Below are 8201 nucleotides of genomic sequence, written 5' to 3'. Positions count from 1 at the left end.
GTCTGCGGACGCGCGCGTGCGCAGACGCGGTGCGAGGCGCGCCTGCGGAGACGGGGTGCGCACGCGCGCCTCGCAGACGCACTGCGCAGACGCGGTGCGCAGGCGCTCATGCGCAGATTCCTGCGAAGGGGGGGGCGGTCTGCGCAGGCACGATTGCGCAGGGCGTCTGCTCACGCGCCCGTGCGCACGGCGATGACCTACGAGCATCTGCGCAGGCGCGATTTGCGCACGGACCTCTGCGCACGCGCCCGTGCGCACGGCGATGACCCAGGAGCGTCTGCGCAGCCGCTATTTTGCGCACGGGCTCTCTGCGCATGCGCGCGTCCGCAGACGCGCGTGCGCCGGCGCAGTCCGCTTGCGCACCGAGCCGCGCACGAGCGGTAACGGTTGGATGGTGGCGTTGGCAACTTTTGTGGTTCCCGTCGTGGGTGACAAAACCTTGCTGGTGTGGGAGCTGAGCTCTGGACCCACGGCCGAGGCCTTGCAAGTGAGCCGAGCCGGGGCGGAGGGAGGGGTGGAGGAAGCCACCTCGCGCCTCAGTAACTGGGCGCCCCGGGATACTGCTTCAGCACCTCATCTGCCTGTGGTCTCCACTGAGAGGAATCTTAGTTCTAGAGCCGACCTGAGCAGTCAGCTCGCCCCCACAGATTTTTGAGAGAGGGTTCCCAACAGCTGGCATTGCCTCCTAATGCTTCTCGAAGCTTAGGATTTCAGAGGGAAACTTGTTGCTGAAATGAGAAGTGTTTGGAGTTGCAGGCTCACCACAGTTGCCTGCGGTGAAGGGCTGGGGGAATAGAAGGGAACGGGCGGTTTGGCTTCCTGGGCGTGAAATTTCCTGCACTTACTTAGCATGGGACCACCCTACAGCATTCTCTGTTCACAGTCTTCTCCCAGTTTGGCCTTCAGTATTCAGTCCGAGTCTTCCCAAATGCAGCAGTGGCCGGTCCTGTGTTCTATGCCATCATCACGGTTTATTCAGCAAGGGAGGCCCACAGAGCCCAAAAGGCATGCGACCAGAAGCAGCTTTTTCAGACATCTCCAGTGAAGGTGGGTCCAAATGTGGAATTCCTCGCTCTACTGGGATGAAGTGCTGAATTTAAAACTAATAGGCCGTCGGGAATTCCCTGGCGGTCCAGTGGTTAGGACTCTGCACTTTCACTGCTGAGGGCCCGGGTTCAATCCCTGGTCCGGGAACTAAGATCCCGGGGGGGGGGGGGGGAGGCCAGCGTTTGTACAGCACTGTGGTGTACAGAATGCTCTGAGATGCACTGCCCCACTGATCCCCCAGTTCCCCAGTTCTTTGTTTCTTGTTTTTAGATGAAGAAACTCGAACTCAGGATGGTTAAGTGACTTACTTAAGGTTCATGACAGTAAATGTGGAAACTAGAGGCCAAACCCAAACTTCACTGATGTTAAACACCATGTCAGTTTATGCTGCCCCTTAACTTAAGAAATCTTCACAAGAGTCTTCTTTATATTTACTTTTATGTGGATTTCAAATCTGTGAGGTTGACAAATTGCTTTTTAAATTAATTAATTGATTTATTTATTTATTTTTGGCTGCGTTGGGTCTCGTTGCTGCGCGCCGGCTTTGTCTAGTGGCGGCGAGCGGGGGTTGCTCTTCGTTGCGGTGCGTGGGCTTTCTCATCGCGATGGCTTCTCTTGCTGCGGAGCACGGGTTCTAGGCACGCGGGCTTCAGTAGTTGTGGCTCACGGGCTCTAGAGCACAGGCCCAGTAGTTGTGGCACACGGGCTTAGTTGCTCTGCGGCATGTGGGATCTTCCCGGACCAGGGATCGAACCCGTGTCCCCTGCATTGGCAGGCGGACTCTTAACCACTGTGCCACCCGAGAAGTCCCGAGCTTGACAAACTTTTGTCAGATGTAACATCAAGGAGGCTTCGTCATCATCATCACTCTGAAACTGCCTATTCAGAACTCCCTTCAGATTCCAGAAAATGGTTAAAATATTCTTTAATGCACTGTAGAAACCTTATTCCATATTAACATGCCATCCAATTTTACTTCCCCAGAATTAACATTTCATTATGTGCCTCCATTCAGCCACCATTCCTTTTTCAAGGACCTTTTCAATTCCTCTGACTACGTGAGTGAGGCTTCGATTTCGCAGACCTTTCACTTTATCATTGTGTGTCTTCTCTGATTGGCTTCTTGCTCTGGCTACTTCCCACTGACCTTGCTGCCTGTTCTCACCCATATTTCTTTACTCACTGATTTCACCTTTATTGAATCTGAGAACTCTCCTCAGATGTGACTCCAGGTGCGCTACCTCCCACTTCTGTACCCTGTGTAACACCCTCTTCAATCCTGGCTGTACTCCCTGGGATTGAAATGATTTCATGTCAGACATTCTTTAATTTGCGGACCCTGCGACCATTTCACATAACCACTCAGATATTACGGATGGTCCTGGAAAGATTATGAGACAGTTACTTGGTATCAGTTGTGAGTAATGAGTTATTTTCTTACATTGGACATTAAGACCATTCCATAAGCTTAGGTTCTGAGATTTTCACAGCATAAAGCCCGTCACTGATAGAGTAATGACGAAAATGTTCTACAAGTCACTATAGAGTTGAGGGGAAAGGGCATTTGTATTAGATTTCTTTATTTAATGCAGAGCCTTAGTTTACTACCCACACCCCCGAAATTGTTACCTACTTTAATTATGCGTTCTCTTTAAATTTTATTTATTTATTTATTTGGTTGCACCGGGTCTTAGTTGCAGCAGGCGGGCTCCTTAGTTGCGGCTCAAGGGCTCCCCAGTTGCGGCACGTGGGCTCCCCAGTTGCAGCAGGCAGGCTCCTTTAGTTGTGGCTCGCAGGCTCCTTAACTGTGGCGTGCGAACTCTTAGTTGCAGCATGCACGTGAGACCTAGTTCCCTGACCAGGGATCGAACCCGGGCCCCCTGCATTGGGAGCACAGAGTCTTAACCACTGCACCAGCAGGGAAGTTCCAATTATGTCTTCTTTTATTCATTAGCAGGTATACATACTTCTTATCTTTTTTCCCGTGTATTTTTTATAAATACAGACAAGAGAATAACATCTTCAAGTAAAATGAAGGAAAGGCCTAATGTATCTGAGTTTTTCTCAGTAGCACGAAGGGAAATGTTTGCCAGCAAGAACTGTGGCAAGGTTATCCCAGATGTCAACTGTCTCTACTACCCAGGGGCTCAGAGCCCTTCTGAAGCTTCCTAATTGTCCAGGACAGCTCCATTATGACTCACCATACAGGGCCTAGCCTCCCTGTTTTAAATGTTGCAACACTCAACATTTAAAAATTAGTCTTCATTTCTCCTTCCCAGCAGGCAGCTTCAGTTGGAGAAAGTAATTTCGTTTTCTTATGTACTCATTCATTCACTCAGTCAACAGACCATCACTCCTGTATTATATGCCAAGATCTATGCTTGTTTCTGGTAACAAGGAAAGAATAATATATGGTTCCTTCAAGCACTTAAGGAGCTCATAAACTAGTGATGGAGGAAGATGCACAAACAAATCAATAAAGAATTAACAATGCTTTGACTTTATTTGTATTATTTGAATTTTTATGGCTATATTTCTATACTACACCCTGTTCAAAATGGAAATAGACATTTAAGAAAGAACTAGTGATGTAAAAAGATCCACAGTAATATGTAAGTTATTTAGAGAGTTAAGACTGGAAATATTTGCACTCTCAAAGAAGCTTGTTAATGCAGATGAACCTCTAATTCTTTTGGTTGCTTTATTTACATTTATAGAGGTATACGTATTCCCTCTTCTAACAGGGGTTAGTAACTTGGGGAGGGGGTGCTACAGATTAAGGTCCTAATTCAGTGGCAGGTCTATCTTATCTCCTCTTCAGGTCATATTCTCAAGCAGGAGCTACAGGATGAGATGACTAAAACAGTTCACTTCCTTTGCTTACCCCCAGCCCCGTGATAGGCTTCTGCTGGGCTTCCTTGGTTGCTTTCATCATCACTTTTACCACCAGAGGTCAGGGAACCTTCCGGTTAATCAGGGGCCCTGGAAATGATGCAGAAAAGTACTGAATGAAAAATAACAAATAACATTTATTTAGGGTTCACTGTGAACTCATTGCTTAAAATGTCCTACTTAATCTTTCTTCACAACCACTCTATGAAATTGGTATTGATAAATCTCAGGTATATCCAAAATAAGTCTCTATGTAGGGTTGTGATATTTTTAGGTCTTTTATGTCTTTAGGGTCGTCTCGGCACCAGACATAAGGCGGTTCGACATAATACGCTAGCCCTAAACAGCTCCAGATGCCAAGAATTGGCAAATTACTACTTTGGTTTCAATGGGTGGTCAAAAAGGATCATCAGGGTAAACTCTGTAGATTTTCTGTGACTAACCAGACTCCTTTCAACATTGAAGTCCTAGACTTGAGAGAGAAGAATAGAACAGGGCTATGGGGAGGAGATGTGAGAGGCTTCCACATGGAAGTATCTGAGCATTGGCCTGCCACCTAGAATTAGTGATAATCTCAATGACTTGGATGGTGGTGCCCATAATTTCCTCCAGTATTTGTATGGTATATAATAAAAAATAGTTGTCCATATCTAGTCATTCATTTGCAAGTCTCACTTGATTCTGAAGCTATAGCATACCTAAACTATTACCTGGGATTGCTGGAGTTTAGTTTTTATCTCTGACACCAGAATATTTTGAAGTCTAGCCTTTAATTCAAAATCCTAACAGCTTCAGGATCTTTCTAACCTTGAAGAAAGGGAAAATGAAGATATTGTGACACCACTTCAGAAGCAAAGCCTGAAGCTCTTCTGTGCTTTAGAGGTGGTGTTGCCCTCCCACGAGTGCAGGGGTCCTGGAGCTGGCATGGCTGAGGAACCTTTGGATACGTTGGAGGAAGGTCTGTTTTCCAGTATTTGTGTGTGTGGGGTGGGGGGAGGTGAGGGAGTGGGAGTTCTCTTTTTTCCTTTCTTTCTGAAACTAAACTTTTCAGATACATCATCACCTGGGCTAAGCAACTAAAGCCCTGGGCAGAATTTTTCTGCCGGACAATATAGGTTTTTATCTTAGGCAATACCGGACAGCACCTTAAACTTTAGATTTTAGAACTGACTGCCTGCCAAGAAGCTTAGGAGGAGGGAAAATTAGTTATTTTTATTTTTTGGTTAATAATTTGTTTTGTGCTAAAATAGTCCTTCAAATGCACATGTCTTCTGGCCTTCAGTTATCCCAACAAAATCATTGTCTAAAGATTGGAATAAACTCTTGTGTAAATGTTCAGTCCTTTGCCTCCTATAGAGGGGCCTGAGCGGAAAAAGTAAATGTAGGTCCCTAGAAAGGGGATTCCGATTGGTACTGAGTTTTTTCCTAGAATCCATGGCACTTGGGCTTAGGGTTTTAAGTCAGAGGCAGGGCTGTTCGCGAATGGAGTGGAGGAGGCTCCACTATCCACCTGAGTGGGTGATGGTTGAGGAGAGGCCAGATCATCTGCACTACCACCAAGTCTATCTCACTGTATGAATCCAGCCCTTTACGCACAGGAGAGCAGGGTCTGTAGCAGTGTAGCCTCAGCTTGTCCATTTGAAATCTGTGAGTAACATGAGATTTGTGCCGCGTTCTTGGTTTGCATTTCCCATCGAGTATTTTAGGAACTTCCAGAATAGATCTGAGCAGTAAAACTGTGCCATGCCAGGGTACACCTACAACAGAGACATTCAGCCGTAGCCCAGTGTTGTGCCTGCCCTTAATCACCAAGATAATGATCTAAGAATGACAGATGCATGTTTAGTTTTAAACACATAACCTAGAAATCAGTTATTCAGATAGGCATTTTAAATTCATCTGTTTTGGTTGGATTTAGGGTCATTATCATTCCTTATGAAAAGGAAGGTAACCCAGAAGCTTGCTATTCAGAAGGCTATGACAGATGCATTCTGGAAACTGCTGGTTGTGGTTTTAGGTTGGACCTTTTCGATTGTCCTTGAAGTGCTTCGATTTCAGTGAGCAAATCAACTTATTTGAAAAGTGAATTGGATGAAAATAATAGTTATCTAAAACATTACATATTTCATTCACCAGATGCTTTCACAGCAGCAGTCTTAACTTTGTTCTTTGTGGCATTTATGAGAAAAACGACAGCAACTATGATCGTCCCCGGTGTTTAGATGTAGAATGACTTGCCTCAGTTCATACAGAAAGTGTTTGATCCAGTTCTTCCTCAATTGCTTGCTTATCATACAGAATAGTGTAGTGATGATAAGCCTTGGACACCTGTGTTTGAGTCCTAACTTTGTCTCTTAGGTTTTGTTGTTGTTGTTGTTGCAATTTTAGGTTTTCCTAGCCAGAGACATATGAAGGTGTTTAATATCTCTAAGCTGCAATTTCTTTATCTGCAATTTCTTTATCTGCAAATAGGGTTAGTAATTCAGCTTATCACCTAATAGGGGATATTGTAAGAGGAAATGAGATGATGAATGTCAAAATCTTAGAACTATGCCTGAAACATAGTAAGCAGACAAAATGTATTGACTATTATTATTATCGTTGTTTTCTTGTTGAAGAGTTTATTAGATTATGTTATTGGAATCAGCTTAATTTCAGTTTTCATTTCTGATATATTGGGTGAATATGATTCTTATATAATAATCGGCTATGTTTTTGTGAGCCTTGAAAGGGGTCATGCTATTGAACAGCGTTGATTGTGTTCCCTATCGAGTTATACAGCGGTGAGAATGTCACAGGCTGTGCCCAAAGGAGACTTTATGATTAGTAGATTCCCGGAACAGAATTGCTCCTCTGCTTCACAGCCCTGCAGGCTTAGAGACTGAGGAATCCTAGCTAAGTTGTCAGAGACCTTATTTGCTTGCAAGAGTTGACCGTGGCTTGGTCTTGGCCTTCCAGCCTGGGCAGTCCTTCCAGTGAAGTTTGACTTCCCTGGTCATCAGGCAGAATCTCCATTAGCTGTCAACTCTGGGTAACAACCTTTAAGAACCAAACTAAATGTCTGGGTTGTTTGTCCCTAATATGCAAAGGTATTGCGTATCTGTACTCAAAACTCCTTAGACCGAAAAGCCTGGTGGCTCTAGCTTGCCTTGAGGAAAGCTGTATTGTCCAAAAGGTACATGGGCCAGTTTCTGCCAGTAGAGTGTTCAAATGCTCTCTCTCTCTGTCTCTGTCTCCAAAGCTTTGTTCATTGTATCTGGTAGAATTTTGGTCCCAAGGAGTAGGCACTTGCCTTGCTTCTGATATGAAGTATCTATTATAGTCCAGTGGTATCTATCCCAGGTTTGAACTCACTTTGACCCCCACCTAATGCCTTCCTCTTTAATTGTATTGTGATTGAACATTTTTGTTTCCACAGCTTTTAATTTCTATGTCATTATTCCTTAGTTCTTATTTCTAAGATCATAAAGGTTTTTGAACCAAAGTTGATACTTCTTATATACTTTTTCACAAATAATTATGATAAAGACTGAAGTGTCAGATGAGGGCACTTCTAGCTTGAAAGTGCTCTCATTTTCTGCTTTTAGAAATCAAAAGAATGTCTAATTATTGGGTGCTACCATTGTATACAGGAAGTTTTAGAACAAGACAACTTCTGAATTGATCCTTGTTAACTTTATTTCAGAAAGTGGTAAAATAGCTGTGGCATATAGACCCTGTGAAGAGGTCACAGATGCTAGAACCAAAGAGGAACTACAGGATTTAATTCAAGTATGTGGAGATAAAATCTCAAGGGGTACACAGCCAGTGTAGCCGTAATTCAAAACAACCAGCAGGATTTGGAAGACTTTGGCATGTCTACTCAGCTCTGTCTTCCTTCGGAAAATGTGAAACTCTGAAACTGCTTTTGAGGCAGGGAATTTCTAGGACTTTTCCAAGTCCCGAGCCTTGTCTCTGGCCCCTTATTTGAAGTTTGGAGAGCAGGATTGAGGGCCATCAGTGTACGTCTACAGTTGTGGACACAGGAGAAGACACAGGCCTTTTAGTACTCCCCTCAAATAGAATTGCAGGGATTTGGGAACAAAGTAACTATGGCCTTAAGTGTGATTATGCTACAGTGTTTAAAAAGTATTCACGCCTTTCAAGTAAGGTATATTACCCAGGTCTCAGCATCTCATATATATCTTGTGTTAAATATTTTGCTGAAGAACCTTTCTGTAAACCAATTATATGGATACCTCGAGTTAGGGATTAAGTTGTCA

At 44.3% G+C, this 8201-nt stretch overlaps 1 pseudogene; it reads left to right on the top strand.

Annotated features, from left to right (window-relative positions):
• The first annotated feature begins 349 nt into the window (after positions 1 to 349).
• LOC103016731 (leucine-rich repeat-containing protein 37A3-like) overlaps positions 350 to 8201 on the top strand; it is a 74351-nt pseudogene continuing 66499 nt past the window's right edge.

This window comes from Balaenoptera acutorostrata, chromosome 20 (genome assembly GCF_949987535.1).
Source record: "Balaenoptera acutorostrata chromosome 20, mBalAcu1.1, whole genome shotgun sequence".
Classification (NCBI taxonomy): Eukaryota; Metazoa; Chordata; class Mammalia; order Artiodactyla; family Balaenopteridae; genus Balaenoptera; species Balaenoptera acutorostrata.
The sequence above is the reverse complement of the archived record's forward strand: the minus strand, read 5'-3'. Positions and strand labels throughout refer to the sequence as shown.